The sequence below is a fragment of the Erythrolamprus reginae genome, chromosome 3 (assembly GCF_031021105.1).
Source record: "Erythrolamprus reginae isolate rEryReg1 chromosome 3, rEryReg1.hap1, whole genome shotgun sequence".
Taxonomy (NCBI): Eukaryota; Metazoa; Chordata; class Lepidosauria; order Squamata; family Dipsadidae; genus Erythrolamprus; species Erythrolamprus reginae.
The window spans coordinates 46,578,841-46,594,400 of NC_091952.1; positions in this window are offsets into that span (position 1 = coordinate 46,578,841).

The window sequence follows — 15,560 nt, forward strand, 5'->3', positions numbered from 1 at the left end:
CCGCATTGGGGGGACGCAGTCCGGCCAGTGGAAATGGCCCAGGAAAGGCACGCCGATAGATTTCGGCTTGGGAATGGCACAATGGACAGATTCCCAGGCCGAAATTTGCTGTTTTTAAAATTTATTTTATTTATTTATTCATTTGTCCAATACACAAATACATAGGAAGAAAAATAGACATGTAGTAATATATATAAGGCTAAAAGTGAACTTAGAGGAGAGGATATATGAAAGAATATATGATAAGTGAGAGAAAGGAAAGACAATTGGACAGGGGACGAAAGGCACACCAGTGCACTTATGTACGCCCCTGCGCATGTGCAGAAGCAAAAATATAGGCAAAAATAGCCGAAATCTCATGAGATTTGGCTTGCTGTGCATGCGCAGAAGCCAAAACTCGCATGGGGGGCACGCGTGCACATGTCGGGAGCATGCACACCCATGCCGGCCACTGAGGACCATCCAGTTAGCATGGTAAGTGACTGCCCAATACTGCGTGTGTGCTTGCATAATGTGTCCCTGAGCAAACCGGCAGCAAAGAAAACCAGAACCTTCCCCTACCTGGAATCCATTTAATCTCATGCTAACTGCTTCAGTGACTCTATCCAGCCACCCCATTCTCTGTCACCCCCTTCTTCTTTTGCCGTCAATCATTCCCAGAATTAGAGTCTTCACCAGTGAGTCCCTCCTCGTTAGGTGGCCAAAGTATTTGAGTTTCATCTTCAGGATCTGGTCTTCCAAAGAGCAGTCAAGGTCGATTGCCTCTAGGATTGACTTGTTTGTTCGCCTTGCAGTCTAAGGGATTCTCAGAAATCTTCTCCTGTGAGTGTAAAGTTGGGAAAGAATGGAAAGTTTAAAAAAAAGCAAAAGCAAATATTTCCTTGGGTCTGGGTCTAGTGGCATGCGGCTGTGGTTAGATGCAGGTAAGTAAATGTAGGAATGTAAAAAAGTTCCTGAATTACACAAGTTTTCAGAATCAGGTCAAATAATTTTTAAAGTAATGACACATGCTCGGATTGCACTGCTTTTGTACAGATTAAATTAGATTGACATTACGGAACAGTAAAAACCTACATCTCAGACTACTTTAAAGAATACACGTAGTCCTCAACGTTCGACCAGAATTGAGCCCAAAATTTCTGTTGTTGTTAAGCACATTTGCCTTATTTTACAACTTTTCTTGCCACAGTTGTTAAGTGAATCACTGCAGTTGATAAATTATTAACCTGGTTGTTAAGTGAATCTGGTTTCGTCGTTGACTTTGCTGGTCAAAAGGTCACAAAAGGTGTTCACGTGACCCCGGGACACTGCAACCGTCATAAATATGAGTCAGTTGCCAAGTGTCCAAATTTTGGTCCCATGACCAAGGAGATGCTACAAAGGTCATAAGTGTGACAAATGGTCCTAAGTCACTTTTTTTAGTGCCGTTGTAACTTCAAAAGGTCCCTAAATGAACTGTTGTAAGTCGAGGACTGCCTGCATCACTACTATGGCTTAGACTAGAGAGTTCACACAAATATATAAATTCCCCAGAGGCTGGGTAGCCTGGCATCATCTGAAACCACACATTATCTCTGTAAAATCAAAAGTAAGCAGAGTCAGGAAGAGGAAATCTATTCATTGTTTCCGACTATTGATGTGAAGCTCAGGAAACCCTGAGTGCCCTTGTGAAGCACAGAGTGGGTGAACTTCCACGGGCTCCGGCTCCCACTCACAAATAAATGCCCAGACTGCCAGCAGCCTGCAGAGAAACACTGCAGTAGCTCTCCCATACTCATTACATCATAGGTCTATAGAAATAAACAGTGTGTAAATCAGAGACCAACAGAGAGATCTCTGCTTCTAGTTACAGAATGTAGTACATCAAGTATACAGGTGAGTTAACCCATAATTTTTTTTTATTTCCTTGATACTTTTTCTAACTAATTCAGTGGTTCTCAACCTTTCTAATGCCGCGACCCCTTAATACAGTTCCTCATGTTGTGGTGACCCCCAACCATAAGTCTAGTGCCAATTCTCCTAACAGAGCTTTAAACTGATTGGCAGGAAGGTCAGAGGGTCACCCCCCACTGTAAATGCCTGATTGGTCAGATTGTAAAAATATGTTCCAAGGCGCCAGAATAGAAGCCTTAGTTCCTAACACCATTGGAAATTTGTCTTCTCCCTTGGTCTTAGGCGACTCCTGTGAAATGGTCGTTCGACCCATAGAGGGGTCCTGACCCCCAGGTTGAGAACCACTTAACTAATTGATGGATGCCAATGGGAGCTCCCTGTCTATCAGCCCCAGAGTGGAGTAAATGGATATTTTCATGAGGTATATGGTAGTAAAAGAATGAAACATCACTTCTCAGATTCTCAATTCTGCTAAAATACCTACTGTATTTTTTGGAGTTTAAGACACACCTGAGTATAAGACGCACCTTAGTTTTTGAAGAGCAAAATAGGGGAGAAAATTTGCTTACTGTTCTGTCTGGGTTCCCCCAGACCTCAACACCAACTGGAAAAAACAGCCAGACACGCTGGTAAAAGCAAAAGTACTTTATAGCTTGAAAAATAAACACAGAGAAAAACCTGTTCTTCCCCAACAGGCAGGCTAGGAGACTTTACAGCAGAGTCCTGATGTCCAGACAATACAGCAAACTTCTTGCTGGCACACCCACCACTGTAGAGCATAAGACCCCCACCTTTTCCCCCCAAGGTTTCAGTATTCAAAGTCACAAACCAGAATTCCAAGACGCCAAAGATCACAGCCAGGTCCCAGGACTCCCAAAGATAATACTCCACAAGCCAGGAAGGGTGGGTCTGCCTTTTAGCCTTTCCAGAGAGCACCACACCCAAACCCAGCTGTTGCCTCTTTAGTGCTGAAAGTACCTAGCCAATTGGTCCCTTCTTTGTGTTGCTCTTCTCTGTCGCAGATCGATTATTGCTTGTGCATTTTCCTCTAAGGAATCCAGGCTGCTTGCTGGGGAGAGCTCCCTCTCGGGGGCCTCTAGCTGTTCCCCCTCTTCCTCAGCCTGGGATTCCTCCTCCTCGTCTGCCTGCACCTCCTGTTCCTCATCCTCCCCCTCTGAGTAGGAAACTGACAGAAGATCAGCCGTTCCCTGAGGGGCCTCGGACGGAATCACAACACTTACCAGATATTCATCTGACTAGCATCCTTAGTCCTTAGATTCAGCACATTATTTTATCTTGTGGTTAGGGCTTCAAAAAAAACCTTATTCGGAGAGAGTAACAATGAAAGAGCTTGCAAGCTGCTAAGAGGTGGGAACATCATTAGCACCTGGTTAGGGCTGGAAAGAAACATTCTGAGTAAGTAAAGCAATGAAAAAACCCTACACAGACTTAGGGCTTGGAAAGCATTATTTGAAGAGAGTAACAATGAAGAATGCAAGCTGCTAAGAGCTGGGAACATCCTTAGCACCTGGCTAGGGCTCTTATTCAGAGCAAGTAGAGCAATGAAAAAAATCCTGCAAAGACTTAGGGCTTGGAAAATATTCTTCGCTGAGAGAAACAATGAAAGAGCCTGCAAGGTAAGAGCTGGGAAGATTGTTAGCAGACAGTTAGCAGGGCTGGGGAAAAACATTCAGAGTATAAGACTCACCTGAATTTTCAGCCTCTTTTAGGGAGTAAAAAAGTGTGTCTTATATTCCAAAAAAGTACAGTATGTAGCTGCTTTTTTCAATCGTATAAAAGTGGGCACTAGTGCTGTTGCTCTTATGCGTATAAAGAGGTCTTAGTCACCATTTGGAATGAAGAGATTATGTTGGCCTTGGAGTAGATTGTGCAATTTGTGGATCCCATAGGGCTCCCTGGTTTTCATAAGAGTCTAAGACAGGGGGAAAATCCAGCAGGTTCTGACAAGTTCTGGAGAACTGGTAGCAGAAATTTTGAATAGTTCAGAGAACCAATAGCGGAAATTTTGAGTAGTTCAGATAACTGGCAAATACCATCTCTGGCTGACCCCAGAGTGGGGAGGGAATGGACATTTTGCAGTATCCTCCCCCTGCAACATCCACCAAGCCACACCTACCAAGCCACACCCACAGAACTGGTAGTTAAAAATGGATTTTATCAGTGGTCTAAGAATTATAGTATTGGGCCAGAATACCTCCGGAACTGCCTTCTACCGCACGAATCCCAGCGGCCGATAAGGTCCCACAGAGTTGGCCTTCTCTGGGTCCCGTCAACCAAACAATGTCGTTTGGCGGGCCCCAGGGGAAGAGCCTTCTCTGTGGCGGCCCAGGCCCTCTGGAATCAACTCCCCCCAGAGATTGGAACGGCCCCCACCCCGCTTGTCTTTCGCAAATTACTCAAGACCCATCTTTGTCGCCAGGCATGGGGGAGTTAGGATATTCCTTCCCCTAGGCCATTACAAGTTATGTATGGTATGTTTGTGTGTATGTTTGGTTTTTATGTTTGTGTGTATGTTTGGTTTTTATAATAAGGGTTTTTAGTTGTTTTATTAAATTGGATTGTTACATGTTGTTTTTTTATCATTGTTATTAGCCGCCACGAGTCTGCGGAGAGGGACGGCATACAAATCTAATAAATAATAATAATAATAATAATAATAATAATAATAATAATAATTATTATTATTATTATTATTATTATTATTATTATATCAACAGAAGAAATGTATGGAACACAGCAGGAGAAAATAAAAGTATAAGTTTCTTCAAGCAGCCTACATTAAGTACCAGATCATATTGATAAAAGTGGCAAAATATAATTATTTTTATTCAGAGTTTGGGTGATGGCCCTGTTCAAAGTGACCTGGTCCCTATTGGGAAAGACACAGGAACATTTGCAAAGCTGCTGTGAAGATAATTTTGAGATATCTGGCAGATAAAGACATTAGAGTTAGGAATGAAGTGTATTGGGTTATTTTCATCAGGGGGAAAAAATCCAGCCCTTATCCCTGCTGTGTAGGATGCCTCAAGGCTCAACACTTTCCCTGATTTATATAATATATACATAAAGGCCCTGGGTGAAGTAATCCAGTAGTATATCTCCCTCGGGCCTATACAATTTATGTATGGTATGTTTGTATGTATGTTTGATTAATAATGGGGTTTTTAAAATGTTTTTTAAATTATTAGATTTGTTATGAATTGTTCTATTGCTGTTGTGAGCCGCCCCGAGTCTACGGAGAGGGGTGGCATACAAATCTAATAAATAAACAAACAAACAAACAAACAAACAAACAAATAAATAAATAAATAAATAAACAAACAAACAAACAAACAAACAAACAAATAAATAAATAAATAACTGAACAAATAGTATTTTCAGATTCTGCTAGAAGGTTTTTGGAATCTAAACGAGGATGAACAATCTTCCAGATATGTTGATGGACATGCTCATTGAGGGGCCGAACTTACCTCCATTTACCATGATGCCTCGGGGTGGGCGGTAGGTGTGGGTGGGCAGTGTTCACAGTTACGTGGGCAGGGGTCAGACGCACTTACACAGCACGAGATTTGCTTCTTGCACATGAGCAGGAAGTGAAATCTCATGTGAGGATGCGCATGACTGTGAGATTTCAACGACTTTCGCTGTTCTTTTGCTTCTGCAGATGCGCGGAAGCCAAAAATCGGCAAAAATCACTGGAATCTGGCAGTTGCAAGTGTCCTCATGTAAGAGTTCACTTCCTGTGCATGCACAGGAAGCAAATCTCGCACCGGGCGTGCACACCTCACCACCAGTCAGCTACCGGAATGACAACCCCACGTCTCAGGAGCTGCCCGCCCCTGGACATGCTGAATCTGGATGGAAGAAGTTATAGTCTAATGCAGTGTTTCCCAACCTTGGGAAATTGAAGATATCTGGACTTCAACTCCCAGAATTCCCCAGCCAGCATTTGCTGGCTGGGGAATTCTGGGAGTTGAAGTCCAAATATCTTCAAGTTCCCAATGTTGGGAAACACTGGTCTAATGTACTTGGAGGCCAGCAATTATGTGAAAACTGATTCTTCATGTTATTTATTTAATTTTCCACATTTTATACCATGTTTGAAATATTTACATGTACAGCACCCAAAAAATGTTGCATGTACTGCATCCGTTCTACATGTAAAGAATACTGATAACTGTCTATGCTAAAAAAATCCATCAAGTTGCTGTCTTTTGTAATTATTCTCCAAGGACCCCTCCTTTTTTTCCTGTTTACTTTTATGTAAACACGGAGACAGTTGTCTTGAAAATAGAGCTTTGAAGAACTTAACTACACTCTGACAATAGCCCTGGTGAAAGCAGGAACTGACCTCGACCTAATTCCCCAGTAGGACCCAACAGGAACCTTGTGTTTCTTCACCAGAGTTGGCTTTTAATACTATCTGAACACAGAACTACAAGTACAGATAATCAGGAACTGCTTTAGGGGTCCTTTAGAGGACTATTATAAATATAACAGGGCAAAACCTGAAAAATTGTACCTTACTTTTATTAAGTATCAGTTTTAGTAAAAGTAAGGTACTAAAGCTTAACTTTTGGGATGGAAAACTTTGATTTGGGAATTTATACCATAAATGAAGACAAGTTACGGTATTTAATAAAACACTTACAGAGAGATTAATAATTTTTTCTTATGAAAATTGGTGTTTGGTGCAAATAGTAATGGTGTGATCTCCCACAAAGGGGCAGAACCTATGAGGAAAAATCATTGGTTGCCGATCAGTTTCCGGTCACAATTCAAAGTGTTGGTTATGACCTATAAAGCCCTTCATGGCATCGGACCAGAATATCTCCAGGCTTAACTGTCCTCTGGACACAACATGATGCATGAATCCCAGCGACCAGTTAGGTCCCACAGAGTGGGCCTTCTCCGGGTCCCGTCAACTAAACAATGTCGTTTGGTGGGGCCCAGGGGAAGAGCCTTCTCTGTGGCGGCCCCGGCCCTCTGGAACCAACTCCCCCCAGAGATCAGAATTGCCCCCACCCTCCTCGCCTTTTGTAAGCTCCTTAAAACCCACCTCTGTCGTCAGGCATGGGGGAATTGAGATATACTTCCCCCCTAGGCCTATACAATTTATGCATGGTATGTTTGTGTATATGTTTGGTTTTTAATAAGGGTTTTTAGTAATTTAAATATTTGATTCGTTATATGCTGTATTTATTATTGTTGTTAGCCGCCCCGAGTCTACGGAGAGGGGCGGCATACAAATCTAATAGATAAATAAATAAATAAATGAATGAATGAATGAATGAATGAATGAATGAATGAATGAATGAATAAATAAATATTAAAATCATTCAAGGCAAACATTTTCTTTGATTTGATGGACAATTTAAGACTGGATGATACATGGAGACAGAAAGATGGCAATAAAGAGAGTATACTTGCTTTTCTGAAAGACAAAAGCCTTTTTCAAGAATAGACATCATTTGAATTTCAAAGTACCTGGCTATTGCGGTTTCTAAAGCAGAGATATTATCAAAGAGTTTGTCAGAATTTAATTCCATGAAATTGATTTATAAAGAAAATCTATTTTTTTTAATCGAGGCTGAATGAAATGTTGCCACATAAAGAAGCAGTGAGGGAGGATTGTAAAAAAAAACATTAAAGGTTATTTTTGAAAATAATTTAGATAAAGGTATTAATCTAAGAATAGTTTGGGATAGAAGCAATGCTTTTATTAGAGGTTAATTTATGCAACAGAATGGTGAACTTAAAAAGAAGAGAAAATGCAAGCTATTTTTGATGAAGCAAAGAAAAAACCTAAGAAAATAAAAAACTAAGAAATAAATATGTTTGAGCTTATTAAATTATCCATAAAGATAATTTCTGAACTTTTAAAATCTTTTCTGTCTTCTTTAAAAGAGTGAAATATGGTAGTATTTGCATTCACTTATTCCATATATGCGTTTCATTTATGTTGTACAGCTAGCAGCCAATCCTTGTCCGTAAGAAACCTTGGGAAGTGTGGTGTCATGAGATAGCAAGGCAAAAGGAAATCCCATTCTCAACACTCCAGGACAACTACAGTTGCCAGCTTTCTTACAACTAAAGTATATGTAAATGTGACTTTAAAAAAAATCTATTCCCACGCCCATTTGTGAAAGGTAGTATGTTTTTTTTAAGTGACTTTGTGATAAGAAAAGGGCTGGACAGGCTAAACCTGTTGGCTGCTGGGGCAAGTTCAGACGGGAGAATTTTAATAAAATATCCACAATAGTAGCAATCCTATGCAAGGAGACTATGGATAAATGAGCTATCCCAATGTTTCTCAACCTTGGCAACTTTGTGATATATGAAGTTCAAATCCCAGAATTTCAAGGCAACATGCAAAAACTCCCACAATGAATCCTTTATTTATTTATTTTATTTTATTGATTGATTGATTTTGTCCAATACACAATGAGTGTTTTAGTAGGTATACACATAGTAAAATACATAATGAACCACTGTCAACCAAAACTATCAGCTACTCATGTAGTGTCAACAATACTGGACCAGATGGAGTAATCAGTGGCCATGTTCCCATGATACTCTTACTCCTAGTCAGATCTAGCTGCAAAAGTCAAAACAGTCCTCAAGGGCAGCAAAGGAATTGAAAAACATCTTACTGCCATCCAGTGGTTTCTGGAGTTTTTAAACCTTTTTTTAATTTATATTTGTCAAACAATTATAGGATGGCAATTTGTACAAATAAAACGTTAGATAGGTAATTATAAAAAGTAATGATAGAAAACAATAGAACAGTAAGACAAGGACGGTAGACACAATGGTGCGCTTATGCACGCCCCTTACAGACCTCTTAGAAAGGGGGAGAGGTCAATTGTAGATAATCTAAGGTTAAAGGTTTTGGAGTTAGGAGTAGAAACTACAGAGTAGAAACTACGGATTCCAGGCGTTGATTACTCTATTGCTGAAATCATATTTTTTGCAGTTTAGTTTAAACCTATTATGTGCTTGTGTTGTTGTGGTTGAAGGTGAAGAAGTCGCTAACAGGTAGGACGTTTTGGTATATGATTTTATGAACTATAGTTAAGTCGGAACGGATGCCGGAGTTGTAAGTTGTCTAAACGAAGAATTTCAAGTCTGGCAGAGTAAGGTATTTTGTTGTGAGAAGAGGAGTGAAGGACTCTTCTTGTGAAATATTTCTGGACTCTCTCAATTGTATTGATGTCAGATATGCAATGTGGGTTCCATACGGGTGATCTGATAAGCATGCCCTTTACTGAATTAGTAGGGGCGAGGCATGGTTAGCGTATTATATAAACACCAAAAAGGGATCAACTGACCCAGGGCAACTATTCCTTTGGTATTACAGGTATATGCAAAATGAATGAATCTTCATCTACACAAATTAAATCAACCAAATGATCTATTTTGCCTACATAACCATAACCATAGAAAAATTGATTTGGAAAAAAAGTTTTGTACAGGATAGTAGAAGTCATTGCTGAAGTTTGGAAGGCTAGAATGTATTTCCTAAACATTGAGTGACGAGGCAAGTTAGCATTTTCTTAGCCAATGGCTAATAATAAAATGAGTATTACCTTTTGACCTATAATATTGTTCTGTCGGGCTCTCTGGCAGAATCCTCCCAAAAATTCACAGGTACAAATTTCAGACACACACACGTTTGAAAATTCAAAACAATGTTCTTTATAATGAAAATTCACTTAAACCAAGCCTCTTTTGGTATAGCCAAGAGCACTCGTCTCCAAACAAACTAGTAATTTGTACAAGTCCCTTATCAGTTCTGTGATACTTAGCTTGCAGCTGTGAGGCAATTCACAGTCCTTCTCCTTTCACAAAGTGAAACACACTTTGCTCTGGTTTAGTTTCAAAGCGGGGAAAAATCAGCACACAAAAAGTCAAAGTCAATAAAGCAGTCATGAAACACAACGATCAGATAATCCTCCACAATGGCCAAACCCACAGGCTGCTATTTATAGCAGCCTCACTAATTACTACAGCCCCACCCAAGCACAGGTGGCCTCATTTTCTTTGATAATAATCTCTCAGTTGTTGTTGCCTATGCATCGCTCTCCGCATGCGTGGCTGTATCATTAATTCTTGTTCCGAATGCAAGGAGGAGCTAGATAATTGATCTCCTTCTGAGCTGTCTGCCACACTCTCCTCCTCCCTGTCACTCATGTCTTCTTGGTCAAAGGAGCCTTCATCATCAGATTCCACCGGGGGCAAAACAGGCCTGCAGCATGTGGATGTCTCCCCCACATCCACAGTCCTTGGGGCAGGAGCAGGGCCAGAGCTAACCACAACAAATATATACATCAGTGTGATACAAAATTTGATGCCAGAGTAGTTACTTCCTGGAGAAAGTTGGTTGAACCGGCTAGTTTTGATAATGGGCTTTTATGCATGCTCAGAAAAAAAATTTAAACAAAAAATGTGTATCCGTGGAAGAAAACATCTCTAGTCTATGGAGCTCTCCCGCACTGTGCCATCCATTTTAAAAAATACTACAATCACAATTTAATAGGAACATCAGAAAGAGACTTGGAATGTGTATCATTCAAAATACTTGGGGGCACTTCTCAGATGCAAGCTAATGATTGGAAACCATATAAAGTAGGCCTGACATTACATCTCCAAAACATACAACAAATCTTGATGGATCAGGTGAGTCTAGATGGATGGTAACAATTGGTGAAGATTACTGTCTTCTATATCCAGTTGGATGATTTGCCAATGTCCAGAACACTTCAAAGATTATCTAATAATGAGACATTCCATCTCCACTCTACACAATGTATGAATTATGATTAGGTACATTAGTGTATCTGTAGATTGTTTGTGTTGCTAGTATCATATTTGTCATGGGGGGAAAGTGTGTGCCTCTGTAAATCATTTCTGTTTGACAGGGAGTTGTTTTGTTTGTGTGAATGTGCACATGCACACACATGCATACCTTTGAGTCAATATTGATTCCTGGAAACCTGCCTGGACTAGCCTCCCTTGGCTAGTTTTCTTGGCAAGATTTCAGAAGTGGGTTGTCACTGCTGCCCTGAGAAAGGAAGGCTGAGAAAGACTGACCCAAGGCCACCCAGCTGGCTTTGTAATGATGGAGGGCCTAAAATTCTGGTCTCCTAATTTCTAGCTTGCTGCCTAAAGAAACTACATGATCCAAACGACATGATCTCATTATGTGTTTGTTTTTCTCCAGCAAAAAACTCCGGCAAGACATAGTCCAAGGCCAACCACTTGAAGGAAGGGGAGGATATAAATATGCATAGAGATGCATGACCGGCGACTTAAACCGCCGGTCGAAATTGCCCCCGGAGCAGGGGGACGCTGCGTTGGCTCCACGGAGCCCCGAACGTCTGATTTCCAGTGAAACCGGAAGTTCGGCTTTTGGCAGCGTGCCAAAGGGGCGCGCTGCTTGCTGGGCTCAAGAGGAGGTCCTAGATCACCCTATTTAAGGGTAATCCGAGCAGGACCTCCTCCTTGGCCGGTGAACCTCCGAAGCGAACACCTGCCCGCCCTCCGCTATCGATAGTGTGTCTCCAGGAGGTCACTTGGGGCCGAATAGGAATTTTTTGTGACCTCCCCTTTAGAGGCGGCTGTTTTTTCACCTATTCCACACTGACAGTACAGATGGAATGGTTAGGGGGGTGCGGCGCACATAGATTTTAGATCTAGGTTTCCCTTTGGTCACTGGGGTTTGGCAGGTTAGGGGCGGAAATGGGCAGTAGAAGTGACCGCGCATGCTCCTTTGGGCATCTTTTTAAAGGGTGATGGACCGCCTCTCTCCAGGAACTAGAGGTTAGAACAATGTCGGGGATTGGAGAGAGGATGCCCATGGGACTCACCGGATCCAATTTCCCTTCGGGGATTGGAGGGTGAGCTCTTCCCACACGCCAAATGTGCGTGGCTCGGATCCAGGTGAAGGTGGCTTCATTCACCTGATTCAGCAAGGAATTATGCCCAATGTTGCCAAGGAAAGTTCTGGCAGGAATTTGCGCCCCGTTAGTTTTGGTCTCTGCAGGTCCTTAGTTATAGTTGAATTTAAATATTTAAATTTACGTATTTAAAGTTACGTTATTTAAATTTAATCCATACAATGTCTCAGCATCTTTACTCCGCTTCCGGGGCAAAAATTATTGCTGAGAAGTAAGTGTAAGGCGAGAGAACCAAGTTAGTGTAGTGGTTAAGACACCGGGCTAAAAATCAGGAGACCTTCGGTTCTAGTGCTACATTAACATCTCAAAACAGCGATGAACACAGCAATTGAGTTTCGTTCATCTAAGTTGAAGGATCTAGCACAGGACTGGGCAATTTTCAAAATTCAAGTGCTGCACAGCTATGAATGGCATGTTGAGGGCCATGCTATGAAAATCAGCAAAGGCAGGATCTTTGGTGTGTGTGCCCAGAGATTTTAAGGAGTTTATACAGGTTTAAGCAGGGGTAGGCTGCTGCCCGGACCGGGGGGGGGACGCAGTGGGGTAGCAAAAATGGAGCTCCACCCCAGAGCACCCAATTTGTACTGAAAGATGTTGAAAGAAAACGCAGGGCGTCCTGCATAAGCCACACCCACAGTGAGGTAGTAAAAATTTTGGTAGCCCTTCACTGAGTTTAAGTCATCTGTTCTACCCCTTAGCCAGGAGGAGAAGAGACACTTGTAATTCCAGGCTGTACTTTTTACACTGTTGTTATAATGTTTTGTCTGCAGCCAGAATGTGTCTTTTGTGACATGAAGAAGTAATGAATTGCATGAGGTATAATCATAACAACTGCACAGAAGCCAAGTTTCTGGCGGTCGCCATCTTGTTTTTGACTTTATTTATTTATTTATTTATTTACTTATTTATTTATTCATTCATTCATTCATTCATTCATTCATTCATTCATTCATTCATTCATTCATTTATTAGATTTGTATGCCGCCCCTCTTCAAAGACTCGGGGCAGCTAACAACAATAAAGAAAACAATGTAACAAATCTAATATTAAAAAGTAATCTAAAAAAACCCAATTTAAGAGACCAATCATACAAACAAGCATACCATGTATAAATTCTATAAGCCTAGGTTGAAGGGAAAAAAATTTCAATTCCCCCATGCCTGACGACAGAGGTGGGTTTTAAGGAGCTTGCGAAAGGCAAGGAGGGTGGGGGCAACTCTGATATCTGGGGGGAGCTGGTTCCAGAGGGTCGGGGCCGCCACAGAGAAGGCTCTTCTCCTGGGTCCCGCCAAATGACATTGTTTAGTCGACGGGACCCGGAGAAGGCCAACTCTGTGGCACCTGACCGGTCGCTGGGATTCGTGCGGCAGAAGGCGGTTCCGGAGATATTCTGGTCCGATGCCATGAAGGGCTTTATAGGTCATAACCAACACTTTGAATTGTGACCGGAAATTGATCGGCAACCAATGCAGACTGCGGAGTGTTGGTGTAACATGGGCATGCCTTGGGAAGCCCATGATTGCTCTCGCAGCTGCATTCTGCACGATCTGAAGTTTCCGAACACTTTTCAAAGGTAGCCCCATGTAGAGAGCATTACAGTAGACTTTTTCCCCCTTGATTTTTTTCTCACTTCACATGTGCGCATGCACCCATGAGACACGTGGTATGGGAGGAAGTGAACTAGTAGCGAGGTAAGTTAGAACCCACCCCTGATTTAATAATTAAATCCACTACAGACTATTGATAGGCTAGTTCCAACAAGAATGAATTAATAATAATAATAATAATAATAATAATAATAATAATAATAATAATAATAATTAGATTAATAACAACAACAACAACAACAACAACAACAATAATAATAATAACAATAAATATAATAATAATAATAATTATTATTATTAATTAGACTTGTATGCCATCCTTCTCTGAGGACATAGGAGAATATAGCCAAATTAGTCATATAGTGTCTTCTAGTGGTCAGTATGAATATAACCAGTCTAAATCATTTTCTAATTGCCCCAAAACCTCAACCATTACGTCGATTAAGATACTTTCTGACATTATACTGCATTAGAAAAAGATTGTAGAAAGGTGGCTGCCTGGGGAATTCTGGGAACTGAAGTCCACAGTCTTAAATTTTGCCAAGATTAAACATCTCTGCCCTACAGCAAGTGAAGCACTATTATAGTAAATCAAAAAAATTAGAGTGGGAATGAAGCTTTATTTCCAAAAGAAACACTAAGAAGGACAGTCTATTGCAAAACTTGGACAATATTACATCTATGGCTTCAGGAGAATGGCCTTGGTGTGATATATAGACCAGTCACTGGCTGAATTTTCACAATATAGTAAACATTATTATTTCTAATTTGGGTTTCAATTTACCATAAATATCCACAAGAGAGTTGGGAGGAGGAGAGAAACAGCAGATGGTAAATGACATTTTGTGTATTAGTGATGAATGCATAAATGATTCATTTATAGACTTGTGTTAGTTATTATGAGGTGATTGAGCCAAATTACATAAGCGCCTCACATTATTGGTTTAATGTAATTGTGGATTGTAGTCAACAGCTATTGGAACTTGATCAAATTTCTGAATTTACATTACTGGTAGTCCTCAAATTCTGGCGATTGTGCCCAAACTTTCCATTGCTAGGCAAGGCAGTTGTTAAGTGAGCTTTGCCCCAGTTTACAACCTTTCTTGGAACAGTCGTTAAGTGAAACGCTGCAATTGTGAAGTTAGCAACACCGTCGTTAAGTGAATCTGACTTCCCCATTGACTTCGCTTGTCAGAAGGTCACAAAAGGTGATCGCTGCAACTGTCATAATTACCTGCCAGTTGCGGAGCAGATGATCTCCGGGACCGTCTTCTGCCGCACGAATCCCAGCGACCAGTTAGGTCCCACGGAGTGGGCCTTCTCCAAGTCCCGGCGGGACCCTGGGTAAGAGCCTTCTCTGTGGCGGCCCCGGCCCTCTGGAACCAGCTCCCCCCAGAGATTAGAGTTGCCCCCACCTCCTCGCCTTTCGTAAGCTCCTTAAAACCCACCTCTGCCGTCAGGCATGGGGGAACTGAGATATTACTTCCCCCTAGGCCTTTACAATTTATGCATGGTATGTTTGTATGTATGTTTGGTTTTATAATAAGGGTTTTTAGTTGTTTTAGTATTGGATTGTTACATGCTGTTTTTATCATTGTTGTTAGCCGCCCCGAGTCTACGGAGAGGGGCGGCATACAAATCCAATAAATAATAATAATAATAATAATAATAATAATAATAATAATAATAATAATAATAATAATATGCTAATGTGACCAAGGGATGCTGCAATGATTGTAGGTATGAAAAGTCACTTCAGTTTCATTTTAGCTTTGAACAATCATTAAATAAATGCTTGTAAATACTGAAGACTAAACTAACCACAACGTCTGGATTTTTGGAACACTCACTTTCTGTTTATAATAACAGGTAAAAAAAGATGAAGGAGTCCCTGTGGATATTATTCTACTAATTGTTGCTGACTATACCAGGTGGTGCTCATCTTCATTTCAAGGCCCCATTGAACCATCCCTGTTGAAAGACATTTCCATGATCCTGTGGCCAAAATGAGGTCCTGGAGCACTATTATCGTCCTAGTGAAGTGGTACCTATTTATCTACTTGCATTTGCATGCTTCTGA